Genomic DNA, 19,078 nt, shown 5'->3' on the forward strand with positions numbered 1-19,078 from the left:
TGCAGGAACACGCCACAGAGGGGCAGCTGGGACCGGGGTTGTGTGTTGGGCTTGTGGCTTCACCTCTGTCTCCGTAAGGTCGATGTCCGTGGAGGACGGAGCGTTGGATCTCAGAACTGGCTAGCCTAAGGTCCCAAATCTCCAGCAGCAAGGCCTTTTGTAAAAGCCTGCCATTGTTGCCTGCTATCTGGGTAAAACCCACGACTGCCAACACAGTGTCATTACAGGCTCCTCGTTGGACACCCCGGATCCTGAGACCCAGGGGAGGGAGGTGACTTTGGGCAACGTTCTGGCAAGTCACGATGGCACCTGAGGCATCCGGACTCCCCAGGGAATGACAGTCTGTCCGCCTGTGGCAGCGAGTGGCTTCAGCACAACACACAAGCACTCCTTTATCAGAGCCTCGCTTCCAGACATGTTTTTGGGGGGAAGGAAAGGAGACAATGAGGGAAAGGTTGAAAATTCAAACTCCCTATGATCCCACGTCGCAATCCTGCACGGTCAGGAATCTCGTCCTCCCTGATGCAGGTGGGATAGCAAGGTTATCCCAAACCGCGTTCTATCAATCAGTGCCAACTCTCCTGCTTTGCAGAAAAACTCAGCTTTCTCCTGGTCCAAGGAGTATTTCAGAAAAGGCAGAAAATAAGAAGATTCATCAGAAGCTTTCATTTTGGTACACTTTTTTTTTTTTACTTTTCCAGGAGGAGGGGCTGGGGTTTGGGTAGAGGAAACTCTTTCATACCAGATTTAAAAAGGAAGGCGTTTTTAGAAGCGACAGATGAGAATATCCACCACCACTGTTTGCTCAGCTTTGGGCAAGTTAGAGGTCAGCTTCCAGTTGTTGACGGGGAACAGTCTGGTGAGCAAAATACCTTTATCATTAAATATTATCTTGCAAAAATATTTACTAGGGGGTAAACGTAGAACATTGTGCTAATAATGAGACACACAAATTTTGGAAACTGCAGCCAAACCCATGAAACAATACCCAGGAAAAGGTCTTGTTTTCATCATCCCTGGGGTGCGTGTGCGTATATTTAAGACTGCCCGCTGGCTCGGTTCCTTGTTATGAACTCCCGTGGTTCCTGGGCAGATAGAAGACTTTTTATCCCTCCCCCAGAGTGAATGCGAAAAAGCTCTTAGTTTACGTAATAAAATAAGGGTCTCTCCTGAAAATCAAACTGGATTCAAGTCATATTCCGATTTGGGGAACATCCTTACTTCCCCATTTCTGCTCTTTCCATTCCCTCACAGCGTGGGTGTATGGGAGACTCTTCCTTTCCAAGGAGGAAGATAGTGAAAAAAGATGGGTCCAGCAAGGATTAGGGGAATTTGGGGTGGAGTGGGGGTATAAAGTAACCCCTTTGTGCCCAGGAGTCCAGAACCAGCGATTCAGACTTTCCACTTGCACGCCTGAGCCAGAGCGTTGTACTGCAGGGGGTACGGGGGGTGACGGCTGCATCATCCTGCCTGGGACTGTGGACGCAGCCTGTTCTCAGCCCTTCATGCACAGATTACGGCCACGGCCTCCTGAGTCCTGGGCCAACACTCTCCACATTCTGATTCATGCTGCCCACGTGCCCCAGGCTGAGCTTCCCCATGCCCCTTGCCCCCTGCCATCCTCCAGCTGGAGAGACAAGGAGCCCTCCCTTTGCCTGCCCCACCAGGCTTTCCACCACTGACCCTGAAGGCGGCCCAGGTTCTTCAGACCGGATTCTCGGGGCTGTGCCTTCCTCCCCAGGGAAGCTGGTCTCCAGGACCCCCACTCTGAGAGAGGACTTCGGCTGCCTCCATTTTGACCCGAAACTTGCCAGTTGGGTTCTTTGCAGTTTGTTTCTGGACTCGGGGGGAGACCCTGAAGGCAGAGCATCCCCAGATGGCACCGGAATTACCCTCTCAAGCAACAAGGACTGCCCTGAGCCAGGAAGACCCCGCCCATGATTGACCCCCAAGACAGTATCCACTTGACCTTCTCTGCCCTCGGGCACGTGCCCATCTGCCTTTGCCCCACATTTTCCTTCTAATAAACGAAGTATGTTCAGCACTTTGGAGATCGTCTTTGAGATCTTGGTCCACTGTCTTCCTGGTGTCAGCCTCGCTGAACTAAATTCCTTTCTGGTTTCACCACCAGTTGTTTCTCTCTTTGGATTTTGTCGGCGACGAGTGGCCGAATCTGATCTGTTTGGGATCCCCAGAGCCAGGCACCCTCGCACCCCTGCACGCCCTGTCCAACACCTCCAGTCATGGGGACTCCAGGGTCCAAAACTTTGTGTCATTTGTCCGCAGCGGCCTGTGCACTCTCATGAGCATGACTGCATTTCTCCACCCGCGTAGACGTGTGTTGGATCCTCCGAGGGGTTCTCATGAGGGTTCTTGAACCAGTGGTAAGAGTCCACCATGCATTGTTACCGTAGATGTTGTCAGGTGTTGCTGGAGTCATGAGGTGTCCCTTCCCAAATAAGAATAATGGGCATCCACTCTGAAATAAAAATGCGTCCTTTTATTTTTAAATCAAGGTCAGTGAAGATGGAGAGACTCCTAATGAGCAGCATCATATCATGGGCAGTTCGGCCTCTTGGCCTGAGCAGCATGGCCTTGTGTGGGGCTCGGTTCCCAGGGGCGAGAGCAGCCCTGACCTGCCCCAGAAGCCGCCCCCTGTGCTAATCCCAGGAACACTGGCCACCCCAGCTCTTCCGTGTGAGGTGCATTTGAGGGTGTGGCAGTGTGTTCGAACACTGTCTGCTAGGTGGGTAGATAATACAGTGAGACACGGCCATTAATCCAAATTTTATAACCATTAGTGAACTCGAAAACCTATTTATTTTTAAGGTGGAGAAACTCAGGCTCACCTGGCTAAATGATTTTCCTAAATGTCTTGGCAGCTGAACTGGAAGTGGGACCCGAGTGTCCAGGTCCCACCCAGGACTGTGCCCCAGGCTCTAATGTTTCTGCATTTCATTGTGTAAATTATAGATATTTAAATATTTTCGACAAAATGTATATTCATTCTAAATATCCGTGAAAAAAAAAAATAAAGGGGGAAAACAGAAAACAACTCACCATATGCAGCATTAACCGTCCTTAGGGATCCTACCAGGTTTTCCATTTTTTCTCCTTTTCCTGGTTTTACTACAGATTCTGATTTTACTTACTGTTCGGAACCTGACTCTTTCCTATAAAATATCATGAATGTCCTTTCACATCAACAGATATGACTCGACATTGATCATGTTTAGTACTGACCTGTTATACTACTGAATGGATATCGTGATAACATGATTTACAATAAGAAATGTATATTTGGTTTCCCAGTTTCTGGCACAGAGCTCCCCAAACCCTTGAAATTTCCCAAGTGATCAGAGCAATCAAGGTGTCTTTTGTTAGGCTAATGAGGTGACTTTTGGGCCCCACCTGAGGATGGGGCTGGTTGCCATGGGAACCAAGCCTGTGATTAGAGGGTTGGAACTCTCAGTCCCCTGCCCTCTGGCCTCCTTGGAGGGGAGAGGGGCTGGAGGTTGAATCCATTACCGTGGTCAATGATTTAATCAATCTTGCTTATGTAATGAAGCCTCTTTGTAAAGCCCCAAAGGAAGGGGTTAGGAGTTCCGGGTTGGTGAACACATGGAGATTCTGGGACAGAGGTGCCCGGAAGAGGATATGAAACTCCACGCGCTTTCCCCCTACCTCACCCTATGCATCTCTTCCCTCTGGCTCCTCCTGAGTTATATCCTTCCATGAAAAACCAGTGATCTGGTAAGTAAAAATGTTTCTTTGAGTTCGGTGAGCCACTGGCAAATGACATGAACCCAAGGAGGGGACAGGGAAGCCCCCCATCCTACTGTCTGTTGGTCAGAAGCACAGGTGACCACTGGGACTTTGATTGGCGCCTGAAGTGCTTTTGGGGGCAGGGTTTTGGGCCTGAGCCCTCAGCCTGCGGGATCTGACCTCTCTCCAGGTCGACAGTGTCAGAGTTGATTCGAATTGCAGCACACCCAGCCGGTGTTGGCGACTTGCTTGATGGTGTTAGGGGGAACAACCCCCCCCCACCACACACACATGTTGGAATCATGACCAGACAAACAGATGAAATCTAATGCATTTTATCATCTCCGTGTTGATGGGTATTTGGACTGTTTGCAACTTCATTATGCTTTTAAGGTAAATATTTTCCTCATGATTTTGTATTGGCATTTCTTCCACTTGTGAATGAATCCCTGAGATGTGGGTGTCCTGCCGAGACTGGTGGTGATGTCCTGTTTTTTTTCATAGGCTAGTTCTTGACTCTAATAGACTTTGAAGCAAAAGACTGCTTTTGGAAAGGGTGCAGCACACCTTTCTGAGTTTGCTGTTAAGGTCTTCTTGATGCTGATTTATATACTCTTGCCTGTTGGGTTCTTGTCTTTTTACCCAGGGTTCTTTCTCCGTTTCCTGGCGAGTGACCTAAGGAACCACCCTTCCAAGGAAGAGAGGAAGAATCTCCTCTTTCCTCTCTCACCCTCATCACCTGTTTGAGAATGCAAATAAAGTAAAAATACGTGTACCATGTCAAACAGAAAACCACAGGCTCCAAATGGCGCTATCACGCTAGGTCAAGTCACCAAACTGGGGCTTCATGCCTGACCTCACTGCAGTTTTAACCTCCCCGAGGAATGTAGTCTTAACTGGTCAGCCGGGAACTTCCTGGTGTGCACAATGAGGTAATCAGTCACCTGGGCCCTCACCATCCCCCAAAGGAGGATGAGGTCATCTGCATATTCCCCCTGCTGTTCCCCCTCAGGGAAGGTGAGCTCGCCTGAAAATTTTCTTTTGCTAATAACTTCTTGCCCTAGCTCCCTTCCTATTAAAACCTTGTATTTTATACATCTCTCCTACTTGCTGGAAGGGATAAGGCCCTATTCATGACTCGCTTAATAAAGCCAATTACATCTTCAAATTTACTCAGTTGAATTTTTGTTCTTAAACAATCGTGACAGATCGTTACGAGGAATGAAGAATTTTGGAAAATACCTTAACTTTTCTTTGAAGGTTAAGCATTTGGCAGCTCATGGAGTCCCAGTTAACTGAGAATATTGGTTCTAATGAGTGACCGTTGGAAAAGGGACGGCAGCTTTAAATGTATGACAAGAATGATGGGATCTGCCAGCTCTCGGGTGCGTGAACGACCAACGCATGTAGATTTCTGCAAATGAGATTTCTTGGAACCACGCGTAAATGAAAGGACACAAGGCCCTGACTGGCTGGTAATAAATATTCCGATGGATTATAAAGATGGGTAGTGACTGTAGGATTTTTAGGAGTCAAACAATATTTTTACATCATAATTTACTGAGGAGCTTTTTTCAAAGCCTGGAGTAGTTTTAATACGACAAAGGATGGCAGGATAAAATAAAGCTTTCAGTGCTGGAGGTCAAGGGCAAAGCCTTATTCATCCCAAATCTGCAACACCTAGCTTGGCTGGTGAGCGCCCAATCAATGTTCCCAAATGTTCCTGGAGTGAATAATTAATTGTCCTTCCTCCCTATTCACTGAAGCTACTTTATGGCTTCTCCTTAGTGCACATTTAATCCAATCAGCACTATTGATAATGATATTATGCAAGGCATTGTCATTGTTTCAACCTTACTTCTCCTCCCATAAATCCTACTTCCTGTATGATATTGACGGTAGAATTTCAGAATGTCAAGACAGCCATTACATGAGTGTGGAAGTTAATTCAGAAAAATGTAAAGATGGAAAAAATGACAGGGAAAGGCGCAATATATAGACCGCCAGGACAGGAAGGATAAAAAAGATGAATGGGAGGTTTAGTCAAAGAAAAGTAAATAGAAATTATAAAAATAAAATAATAGTTTTCAAACCTAAAGAAATGAGCTTTTAAACCAAAAGACCCACAAAAATACCAAACAATTCAAATAAAAGACCCACATCTAGGCATGTGCTTGTGAGTTTTACATAACCAAGATTAAAAAGGAGTTACTAAAATGTTCAAGACTGAAAAAAAAAAAATCACTAAAATAAATAAATAAATTGCATCAGCAGTGTTGGATGCAAAATGCAATAGAGCAAAACTGTCAAATTATTGCCAGGAAATTACTGAAATATTTGTTAGATATAGCCACTCTGTCCTATGTGCTTACACTAAAGATATTTATTCTACCTAATAGTAATTTATTAACCAACACATTTAGACACTGTTGTTACTCAACCCATTTCAGATATTTTGAGCTATTAGAAGAGAAATCCTAAGCAAACAGTTATGTTGGTTTTCTCTTAAAACTTCATTATCAGGACGCCTGGGTGGCTCAGTCGTTAAGCGTCTGCCTTTGGCTCAGGTCATCATCGAGGCTCTCTGCTCCACGGGAAGGCTGCTTCTCCCTCTCCCACTCCCCCTGCTCGTGTTCCCTCTCTCGCTGTGTCTCTCTCTGTCAAATAAATAAATAAAATCTTAAAAAAAAAAAAAACCACTTCATTATCAATGGAACTTAGTTTGGTTAAAGAGGACACACACTCTGGAATTTTTTTTTCTCTGCCAAATTTCCACTCATCTGTTGGCTATGTAACCAGTGACAGGCTTCCTTTAAAGCTTTGAAGATTTTCTGGTTTCTTGCACGTTAAAATATTTTTCCTCATTCATGCGTGCAATTACTGAACAAGCCTTTATGGAGGGCATACCATATACCATCCATTGTGAAAGGCAGCTGGAGCATAAGCCAAATAAAGTACATTTTTTGTCTTCATGGAGCTTATAACCTATAATCTGAGTGGGGATAGTTGCTCAGATAGCCAAATAAGAAAACAGGTAATGAAAATCCGACTTGGTAAGTGCTATGATACAGTGTGGAAAGTGGGCTGAAAGCTCCTGGGATGGCTTATTTCAAACTGAAAATAGGGACTGCGGAGAAATCTTCTAGACATAAGAACATTGGACGGCAGTCAGGAATGTTAAAAAAGTCGGTATCTGGTTGAAACAAAGCTAAGAAACTGAGGAACTTTCCACACAGGGGAAGCATCATACCCAAAGTCTAGGTGCGAGGGACTTGTGGTGTATAAGGACCCCCTCTTGGTTAGAGATGGGGAAGAGGGGAGATCAGCAGGTGCTAGATCAGTAATACCTTGACTGACATGCTAAGCAATTTGGACTTTACCCTGAAGATCCCAGGGGCATTGAAATGTTTTAATGGGGGAGAGGCATAATCAACTGTATGGTTGATTAGAAAGATACTCTAGTGAGTGGAGTATTTAACACTGGCACCAAATCGAAGGCAAGAAAGTCACTTGGGCTATTTCCATGGAACATACAAGAATGATGGAAGAATAAACTGTAATATGAAATCAAATCAGGAAAGAGAAATAGAGGATTCAAGAGATATAGTAGTGGTCATTTTCAGAGGATTTCACGCTCTGTTGTTATATGGAGGGCAAGAATAACGAGTTTCTGGAAAGAGCAGTTGGGTAGATGGTGAATGATTTTGAAAAAAAAAATAGACACTGGGTAAGGGGTAAATTTTGGGGTAGAGGGATAAATTCATTTCCCTTTCAAACAAAAGATCTCATATTTATTTCTGAACCAACAGAACAGAAGCATAGAAACAGAGAAATCTTTTTCCCCATAAGACACATCCAGTTATTCAGACAGTAGTGTTGTTTACAGAATGAGAGGGCATGAGCAAGTGACCTTGATACAGCATAAATATGTGTACCATCTCCTGTGTGATTCCTTATAGACCAGCCCCATTCTTCAGTGTTTCCATGGAAACAGTTGGTGACCAAAGATCACCTGGGAAAATGTGTGAGGCGCTCACCTAGGGAGCTCTAAAAAACTCTCAGGGGTGGGCAGGGAAAAAGGATTCTAAGAATCAAGGAAACTGTGGACTAGCAGAAAGGGAGACTAAAGTTCAAGAGTATGGAAACAGGGAAGAGAGTTTCAGAACAAAGAGACTGACAAGCAGTATTTAATTTTACAGAGAAAACTAGTAAAGAGAATGACAGAATTTTTTTGTTGTATTTTGCAATGAAGAAATCATCGATGACCTTAGCAAGACCAAGATACAGTTACCATAAATAATTCTGTGTTTGAAAACATGTTGTAAAAGGTCTTAGGATACAGCCTCTGTCACTCCTTACTTTTGGAATATGATGATGGATTCTGACATTGAAGACATTTTGTCCAGACACATGAGTGAGGACCTGGCTATATATCTAGATATTTCCTCCCCTGGCAGGGAGAGGGAGGTGCCATTCCCTGACTCTTACTTGGTTGCTTGTCCTGGCCTTGTACAATTATACAAACCTCTCAAAGAGATCCTGACCCAGAGGCTGGCGTTGCAATGCATCTGGACCCTGCATCTCCATATTAGAGAGCATCTCCATGTCTGTTTTCCATTAGGTCCTTCCCAGCCTCATCTAAGACATTGTCATTTTTTTTAAAGATTTTATTTATTCATTTTGAGAGAGAGAGAAAGCAAGAGAGCAAAGCCAGTGGGAGAAGCAGACTCCCCACCCAGCAGGGAGACGCGGGGCTCCGTCCCAGGGTCCTGGGACCATGACCTGAGGCAAAGGCAGACGCTCAACAACTGAGCCACCCAGGCGCCCCCGACATTGCCTTTTTAAAAAAAGCAAAGCAAAACAAAAAACTCTTTTATTGTGCTGAGTTATTTTTTCTCCCCTCTTCCAATTTTGTTATATTATTCCCAGCCACTTACTGGAGTAAACAATAAAATCATTTTATTTGAATTTTTATTTTTTGCTTATATGGACTTTCTCTTTCCTTCCTTCTCCCTCCTTCATTTCTCTTACAAGGCTTATTCTTCAAAATTCCATTATTGAGTTAGTGAATTTTAGATTCTTCTGAATTTATTCTAGGATCTCCAAATTTGTTCTGTCTTTTTCGTATACATCTCTTTAGCTTACCAGATTCAAAACTCAAAGAAAGGCTCACGATAATGAGTGTTAACGCAAGCCGTTCTCCATGGAAAGCCTTGTCTTGCATGGTGCATTTAGTCAGTCGGTATTTGCTGAATGCTTACTGTGTGTTTTGCATTCGCTAGACTCTGAGGTGGGATGATATTACAAAAATGACACGGAATTCTCCAATTTAACAGAACACACAACACTACTAAAACTTGTGAGATAATTAGCAAACATTATTCAATTTAGCATAAAAGTATTTTATATATATTTTATAAAGTAATATATATATTTATATTATTTATAAGTATTCATGTACATTATATATATATCTCTGTCTTTTTTAAAAAATATTTATTTATTCTTAGAGAGAGAGCACACATGAGCAGGAGGGGGAGACCAAGAGGGAGAGAGAATCTCAAGCAGGCTCCACACTGAGCGGGGAGCCCACCAGCAGGGACCCATCTCACCACCCTGAGATCAGGACCTGAGCTTAAACCAAGAGTCGGAAGTTTCACCAACTGCACCACCCAGGCTCTCCTCTGTCTGCCTACCTACCACCTACCTACCTACCTGCCGACCTACCTACTTTGGCTTCCCTTCATTAGCAATGAGTTCTTGGAACAACAGAACACATTATTTAATTAAGCACTAGATTGCGTCACCACGTACTAAATTTTACTCATTGTGGTGAGATGGAAAATTTTGGGGGAAGGATCCAGAGCTCTTAATATCCTAATTGCTTCTAACATAGGCTCCTACCTGCCTCCAGCACCTGGACAGGTGCGCTGCCCCAGGCCTCGCTCCTCTTGGGGCTGAGGCCTTGTGTCCCCCGGTTCGTCATCTTGAGCCACTGCGTGGGGTGGGTCACAGACCCTGGCCAGGTGCCCGGTGGCCATCCTGTCCCCCAGCCATCCGTGGGAGGGGACAGGTGTGGCAAGGACCTCTCCAGGACGGGCGCTGGGGAGTCCGGCTGTTCTCATGCTCTTGGTGCTCAGACTGTGCTCTTGTAGACTGCGATTGTGTGTCCCCATTCTGTGTAGAGGAGCTGACGAGAGGTGAAGCACACAGATAGATGGTTGAGGACAAGCACAGAGGCATCCTCGGGCCTCGAGCCTCAAGAAACCGAGGGCTGCATTGAGGTGCACTTGGACCGGGTATTGAAGAAATCATCCCGAGAGAATAGTCTGAAGTGTTGATGGATGATATGATGATATCGTGGTTTTATTGAGTGAAAGCGTCTGTTGCAATAGAAGATGATCCTATTATGAGTCTTTTTCTGAAGGTTTATATTTCTTGTAACAGAAACAGTTATTTCTGCTTATTGGTAATCGAGCAACACCGGTGTAGTGAGGACCACTAGAATTCTACCGGTGCTTTTTCAAAGCTGTATCTGCAGCAGGAACATGTCCATAAATGAATGGGTGACTAGCTGATGGGGGTGCTTACTATGGGCCAGTTTCTGCACTTAACAAACACACTCTCCCTGTACCTCCTCTCCGCTGCCCTAGGAAGTAGATGCTCGCCTGCATTAAAAATTGGGAGGGAACAGAGGTACCAGAGGCTCAGATCATTACCTGAGATCACCCATTCAGCAAGAGATAAAGTCAGCATGTGAATTTTCCCCTAAATGCCACGTCATGGGGCCACTGGGAGAAGGTTCTCTGGCTCAGCTTGTTAGCCACCCTCGCCTGCTGGGATGGAAGCCTTGTGATTCTGTGGGTATGGCTGACCAGCTTTTTTTTTTTTTTTATCATAATTTCCATGTCACTCTATCAGTATTCTTATGAATACAATTATTTTATTTTTTTTAGGATTTTATTTATTTATTTGACAGAGAGAGACACAGCGAGAGAGGGAACACAAGCAGGGGCAGTGGCAGAGGGAGAAGCAAGCTTCCCGTGGAGCAGGGAGCCGGATGCGGGGCTCGATCCCAGGACCCTGGGAACATGACCTGAGCTGAAGGCAGATGCTTAAGGACTGAGCCACCCAGGCGCCACTGAATACAATTATTTTAGATTTTTTTTAAGTCATCTCTACATCCAGCGTGGGGCTCAAACTCACAACCCCGAAATCAAGAGTCACATGCTTCACTGACTGAGCCAGCCAGGCACCCCAAAATCATTTTAAAGATTATTCTGCCATCAGGTACAACAGGGCAGAAAGAGTCCTGGTTTGTGTCAGGAGTGATTGCTGATGCAGACGGGCTTTCTCTCCCCACCTCTTGTCATTATAATGACTTCAGAACCAGGTGCTTCACTGATTACTGCCAAGAATGGATTGGAACCACAGTTGCAGGGTCTAAAAATGGGCCTGAAGGAGGCAATCCGATGCCATTTCTCTAGACTAGTTTTGTTCATGGTGTTTTAATACCTTTGAATCTGAATATTTTAGATTGCAAATAAACTTGCCAAAGGCCCGATCACTTGCGATTGTCTGGTACCCAGATTTCTATGAATGGTACCTAGTTGCTCCCTTCCTGTCTTTAAATTTGGTCTCCTGGTCTATAGGGTAGATGTTCAAAGAGGTGTTGAAATCAAAAAGATGAGTGGACAGGTCGGAGCAGGTCACTAGGTAAGGTGGGAGAGGCAGGAAGATGGGTAAGAACCCCCTTGCTAGAACAGACACATGGCCTGCGGCAGCTCCCCTAACCAATGCATGGAGACTGCAGAAAGAAAGATCTTTGAAAGGACAAGGTGGGGACAAGGCGGGAACAGGATCCGAAGAGGCAGGTGAAGCAGAGGTGGGCTGGGGCATGGAACAATGCTGGGGATGGCTCCTGGAAGGGCACGTTGTGGGCTTCACTGGCATCCTCAAGCTAAGACAAACCATCTGTGCCTTGCAGGTCCTCGGCTGTGTACCCAGAGTCACTGTGCCCCATCGTTCCCCCCACCCCACCCCACCCCCGCCAGCATCTGTGGCTGGAGCAACATGGAGCCATAAACACAAAGCTCCTGATAGCATCAGGATGGTGCTCCAAGTTGTAAATTCCCAGCTCTTCTCTGATGGGCCTGGTGTCACTTCCTCTGGGGCGTGTCAGTCTCAGAGCCCAGAGTCACGGTGAGGAGAATCAAGATGCCTCGTGATGAGCCAAGTGACAGAATTTTGGAGCCACTTTTTATACTACTACTGTAGGCTGGAAAACCTGTCTCCCTTGTGAAAAATACAAACACTAATCACAGTCAGCTCATAAGGTCACTGTGAGAACTGAATAAGGCCCTCTTGCAAATGTGCTTGGTGTCATACCCGGTACCATTGCAAGCATGGGATCAAACTTGGCTATTGTGATATTCAGCGAAGACTGGCCATTTGGCGGGCACTGACTAGGGATAATATACCACTGCAGTGGTTCCATGCTCTTCCCCACGGCTCCAGGACAAGGCTCTGTGAGCAGGACTGAGGTGAGACAAGCTAACACGTGCAATTTCTCTTTCCTAAGCTACATGTAAAACAACGGGATGATGCATAAGCTTCTTTGACAAATATGTATCCCAGTGAAATGAATTACCTTGAGATTCCTGATCATCCAACTCAAACATTTTTAGCTGTGTCATAAAATTCTCACAACGTTGGCTGGGGTAATTCTTTGGGCACAAAGCTGAAAAATGATAGATAATATTTCACTTCACACAACATAAAATTGCTGTATGTTTTACAGATTCTCTTATCTGAAACTTTTGGTAGCACAATCTAGGAAGAAGACTATTTCTAGCTAAAATAGTCATTGTAAAGAAAAATCCCAAGCCTGTCATACTTTTTTTTTAAGATTTTATGTATGTATGTGTGTATGTATGTACTTATTTAGAGAGAACACAGGTGAGGAGAGGGGGAGAGGGAGAATCTCAAGAAGACTCACTGATATGTGAAATTTGAGAAACAAGACAGAGGATCATAGAGGAAGGGAGGGAAAAATGAAACAAGACAAAACCAGAGAGGGAGACAAACCATAAGAGACTCTTAAGCTCAGGAAACAAATTGAGGGTTGCTGGAGTGGAGGGGGTGGAAGGGATGGGGTGGCTGGGTGATGGACATTGGGGAGGGTATGTGCTATGATGGGTAAGAACTGTGTAAGACTGATGAATCACAGACCTGTACCCCTGAAACAAATAATACATTATATGTTTATTAAAAAAATAGGATATATTAAAAAAAAAAAAAGAAGAAGACTCCCCGCTGAGTGTGGAACCTGATGCCGGGCTCGATCTCACAACCCTGAGATCATGACCTGAGCCTAAACCAAGAGTTGGATGCTCAACTGACCGAGCCACCCAGGTGCTCCCAAGCATGTCAGGATTCTAAGTCTACATCTCTCTGGAAGGTTGACTCGGGGTTAGATTTAGTGGACAGCAGGGTGGCGCGTCATGACCTGGTCCAAGTACAGCTAATGAAGACTGCGATGCTAGAAATTTCAACACATTGACAAAATTCCCTGTAACTTAGAAGATTAATTCAATAAAGCTCCATATTTTCACTGGAAACATCAAGTTAATTTCCAGATGGCCATTTTTTCAAAAGTTTAATCTCTGCATGTAACCTGGACATACGGTGAGAGAAGGATGGCCGTGATTGTTTAATTTGTGAAAAGTTAAACAATGGCACGTTGTGCTAGGGTGTAGTTCCTTATTGTGTTTTCTTTTCTAAAAGGTGCAAGGCCAGGGGTGCCTGGGTGTCTCAGTAAGTTGAGCGCCCGACTCTTGATTTCAGCTCAGGTCATGATCTTGGGGTCCTGAGATCAAGCGCCTTGTTGGGCTCTGCAACCAGTGTGGAGTCTGCTTGAGATTCTCTCTTTCCCTCTCCCTCTGCTCCTTCCCCTCCCTCCTTTATATAAATAAATAAATAAGTAAAATCTTTTAAAAAAAAGAGATGCAATGTTGTTTACTCACTCATAAGAAATACAAGATACAAAATGTCCATAGAAAATCCTTGTTGATTTTATTATTGGATTTTTGCCTCAAATAAAATTTTTACTGTGCAGTTATATAGTAATGATCATGCTGTTTTTATTGTTCATTTTGTAATCATATCTAGTCTGTGAAATTTACGAGAACATCTGTTATACCATCTGCTGGATAATGAGGTGGTTCTAAATACATAGATGGCTTCTTTATAAATGACCATTCCAACATCTGGAAAAATTATATTGACCAATATCCCATTCCCCTTACCTAGTAATGTAGAAGTGATACAGAAGACAGACTCCTGTTCTGACTTTCTTTGACTTGGTAGCTTTCCTAATGTTATGCATAATTCAACAAAAAGTGTAAGTAAACTAGATGAAGAAAATTCAAATTTTACAGAGGAGTTTTGTTTTTTTTTTTAAGTAAATGACAACTAAAACAAATTCCAGGTTGGAGACTGGAAATTATAAAAATATTATTTCCTTACATATTAATTTATAATTCTGATGTAACTCCAAACAAAATCGAAATGAATTGTTTTGCAGACTTCATGAATTTATTTTAAAATATTTTTAAAATATTTTCTAAGCTATATTTTAAAATATAGCTTGGAAATAACTGGGCAAGAAGAGCTAAGCGAATCTGTGAATTTTGAAAAAGAAGAGTAATAAAGTGAATTTAATCTCCCAGAACACACACACAAGCATGTGTGCATACATACACACACATACATCCCCCCACCCAACAAAACGTTCTTTTGTAAGACTATTTAGACAAAAATGTAATGTAATGCATATAATTACCATAATATGTTTTAATGTGATGCATAGCCCCCAAATCAGCCCTCGTACATGTAAAAAAAAAAAAAATCTCCTTCCTTTTAAAATTTTTCTAGTAACAAGTCCAAATGTACATTTTCCATGAATAGGCCTAATCTTTGCTTAAATCTACCCTAATGCTGACGCATTCATCGTGGGGTATTTGATATAAAAGAAAGTACAGTTTTTAGTTGTGTGAGTAATTAGCATTGTAGAAACACATTCTTGAGGATGGGAGCAATACAATAAAGTATTTAAAATTACCACTAAGTCTTTCCCAAATAAAATGAGTCAGTGAGTAAACTGTTCAGTCCTACCAAGTTTGGTAAACTGGGTTACTAACTTTGTGATGGACAGCAGATTCTAGAGAATGTGTTGTAATCAGGAGGACCCTGTATAATCAGTCCCACCTTGAAGCTCTCCTGGTTTCCTCCGAATTACTTGCATGTATGCATGTAAGACAATAATAATATGAAAGTGCTATAAATTATTCATCCATAGGTGTACATTTCCTTATATTAATATGTAAAGGTGTTTGATACCGATTTCTTGACCACGATCTCTAAAGTGAAAACCCAAGGAAAGTGGAGTGTGTATTCAATATACCAAACTGTATTTTCATACTACATAAGGCTTTTTTGAGCCCAAGCAGACATTAAGAGGGCATAGGCACTGGGGCGGTGACTCACTAATTGGCCACCCTGGCAGTCTGGAAGCACACCAAAAGTGTTTAATGTACTCCCAGGCTGGGGTTGAGAGCAAGAAATACTGCCTTATTATGGGTGGTAACTTGCTGAGACCATTTACGCGTACTTACCTTACTGTGGTAGGGAACTCACACTTCAACAAGACGGCATAAAGAACATGATCAGTGGGACCGTTTCACAGCAATATATTGGATAATGGGGACTATAACTATTAATTGACCTAACGGTGGAAAATGGAGGTTATAATTGTTTTTTCCACCCACTTACTCACTCATGCGCCACCCATTTCTACATGTTGAATCTCTTCGGGCCAAGAGCTGAAGATACAGAGGTCAGCAAGACCCACTCCCTTTCCCGGGAAACTGACAGCAGGAAATCAGGACTGTTCCTAGGGCAGAGCAGGAGGCAGGGGAGCCTGGAGAGTTGCTGACAGTGTGGAGGAGGGTGGCTGGGGAGGCTTCCAAAGGAGGGAACACAGAGCTGCCGTGGACAAGTGTCAGGAACGTCAAGTAGTCCAGGGAACAGGGCAGGGTACGGTGTCACGGTGAGGAACTCCGCCATTGCGTGTGGTTGGACCTCAGGTGCCTAGTCTGAGAAGCTTCGCCATAACCAGCTCCTGCCTCCCCTGCCCCAGGCTCATCCTGCTGTGGCTACATGTCTTGCGTTCCAGCCTGGCAGGGGCTCCTTCCTCTTGTAGTGAGCCTCCCCAAGACATCCACAGGGGGATCTCTTTCCCTCTAAAAGCATCCTTTCAGATCCCATCTACACCATGAGTACAAGCCAACCCCTTGCTTACAACTGCAGCTCCTCACTCCACTCACCACACTTGATCCCTCTTTCTGACTCTACCTTTTATTTTTCTGGAGCACGTACCACCTTCTCCTCTGCTGTTATAATTTTTGATTCATTCTGTTGCATATTTGTCTTCATGTGCTAAAATGGAAGAATACGCAAGCAGGATCTCTGTTGGGTTTTATCTACTGATGTATTCCAAACACAAAAGTGGGACTGAGCACATAGTAGGTGCATTGCAAACATTAGTTGAATGAATGAAAACATTAGGTAGGTCAGGCTGTCTTATGAAGATGTAGAAAATATGGTTTGAAAGCTACTCAGCTTGGACTCAGAGGGGAAGTCCCCATACCGACTGTTGTCACAGCAACATTGCTGTAGTTACTCTGATTTGGACTAGGACCTGCAGCTTCACTGTCCCCGCCAAGAAGACATCTTCACCATCATCCATGCAAGGACGCTCTTGGCTCTTAGTTCCTATCAGTCACATACTTCTTGGTGGATTTTTGCACAAGTGGCAGAAGCCAGGTGGCCTGAGTAGTTTGAGTGGCAGGGAAACCTACAAATGTGGTTTTGAAATCACTGAAAGTCAAGACAGAAGGGGATCGGAATGGGAATGAGTGGGTCCCATCTGCCCCATAGAACTTTATTTTATTTAGTGAGTTGAGTCCTTGCTCTGTACGGTGGGTGCTGTTCGGGTTATCCTGACAGGTGTGTTTCATGTCTATTTTCTCAGTTAAATTTTATACCAACTCTTGCAGTTTGAATGCATTACTGTTAGTATTTTAAAGATAAGAAATCAAAGCTGAAAGAGGTCCAGTCATTTCCTAAAGGAAAATCATCTCTGCTTCTGTTTTGTTTTGTTTTTTTAAGATTTATTTATGTATTTGTCAGAGAGTGAGAGAGAGAGAACACAAACAGGCAGAGAGAGAAGCAGGTTCCCAGGACCCCGGGATCATGACCTGAGCTGAAGGCAGACGCTTAACTGACTGAGCCACCCAGGTGCCCCCCTGCTTCTGTTTATTTGTTAACAGGAGAAAAAAGTTTTTACCTCATGTCTCCTAATCAGGAAATTATATGAGGTACTTTGAGGTTCTTGACCCAACAATGCCATGCAGAGCCAACCAACTCTAGGCAAAGTCCTAAATGTAGCAGTTTATTTTGCAAGCATTTGAGTGTCCATGGACTTCTGTATCTGTTAGGATTGGGCTCATCCGTAGGCTGTGGTACTGACAAAAGATAGACAAATAGGCCATTAGAAATTGACTTGTTCATTTATAGACTGCTCGATAGAGAGTTGACACAGCAGACCAGTGGGGGTTAAGACTGACTTCTTAGTAAATGATAACATTTGACTTTTGGTTATCCATCTAGAAAACCAAAACCAAAATCCAGCCTAATTTGATCCCACCTCACATCACATATAAAAATCAATTCTGGATTGATTAAAGTCTTAGACGTAAAGAACAAAACTTGAAATTTTAGAATAATGCAGAGGAAAATATCAACATAATGATGAGATTTGGGAAGTATTTTTAAAAAGACAAAAAAAATGCATACCATTAGGTAAAATACTGAGACATTTGACTACATTCAATTTAAAAAATGCTGCTTATCATAAAAAAATTAAAAGGCAAGTCATAAATTAGAAAATATTTGAAACACAAGAAATCAGCAAGTGTTTATAGGTAGATAGATAGATAGATATAGTGGATAGACATGTGTGTGTGTGTTTGTGTGTGTGTGTGTTTGTGTGTGTGTGTTTGTGTGTGTGTGTGTTTGTGTGTGTGTGTTTGTGTGTGTGTGTGTTTGTGTGTGTGTGTGTTTGTGTGTGTGTGTTTGTGTGTGTAGGAAAATGACGAAGGAATAAGGGCTTAAAAAACACAAAGAGGCATTGCCTAGGGGATTTCATTAGGGTCTTCTGTGGACCTTAAATTCACTAAAAATACTTAATACTTGACAAGATTTAAAAACTTATTATGTGAAGGCTCTGGGGACTGGACAAGAATAAGCAGGCTTTGGAGGGGAGTTAAATGTGAGGCAAGTGATGGGTATAGAACACAGTTCCCCTTTTTTTTTTTTTTTTTTTTTACCAACCTCTACAATGAGGGAAGCTTCTGGTAAGGCAGCAGCACCCTGGGTGAGTAAGGCTCTGGCTGGAGGAACCAGGGAGAGAAGGCTAGAGCAGCCAGAGCAAATGGAGAAGGACAGAGCCCCAGGAAGGGGGAGGACAAAGAAAAGACATCTGATTGTAAGTTAAGTGCAGGCCAAGGCTCCAGCTCACCTTTGAACCCCGTTTGCATGGGGCAGACAGATAGCAGCTACAACAGAGGCTGAAGTAAAATCTGTGTGTCTTGGGTGACCCCAGTGTGATGCTCTACACACAAGAGTATGGTGAGGTCATTGGCTTGCTAAGACAAGAACGTCCACACTCTTCTGAGCAATGACAAAGTGTTCAGAATATATGCAACCTGGTGGATACAATTCCAAATTACATGACCCACAGAGATCCAGGAAAATGTGACTTCATCTCAAAGGAAAAGATAATTGATGCCAGCCCTGAGATGACCCTAGGTTGGAATTATCAGATAAGAACTTTATTTATTCTTTCAAGTTTTTATTTAAATTCCAGTTAGTTAACATGCAGTGTAATACTAGTTTCAGGTATAGAATTTGGATTCTATAGTTAGATTCTTTAAATCTATTCTTTAGATTCATCACTTACATATAACAGGTGCTCATCATAACAAGTGTCCTCCTTAATCCCCATCACCTACTTCGTCCATCCTCCACCCACCTCCCCTCCAGCAACCCTTCTCTATAGTTAAGAGTCTATCGGATAAGAACTTTAAGCAGTATTAAAACTAATTAAAACTATGCTTGGTGTGCTAAGGAAAATATACTCACGGCAAATGAAAGTACAGAAAATGACAAGAAGGAAGTAGAGAATATGAGA

The sequence above is a fragment of the Eumetopias jubatus genome, unplaced genomic scaffold (assembly GCF_037043125.1).
Source record: "Eumetopias jubatus isolate StellerSeaLion01/CBP00866 unplaced genomic scaffold, mEumJub1_p1.0 scaffold_8, whole genome shotgun sequence".
Taxonomy (NCBI): Eukaryota; Metazoa; Chordata; class Mammalia; order Carnivora; family Otariidae; genus Eumetopias; species Eumetopias jubatus.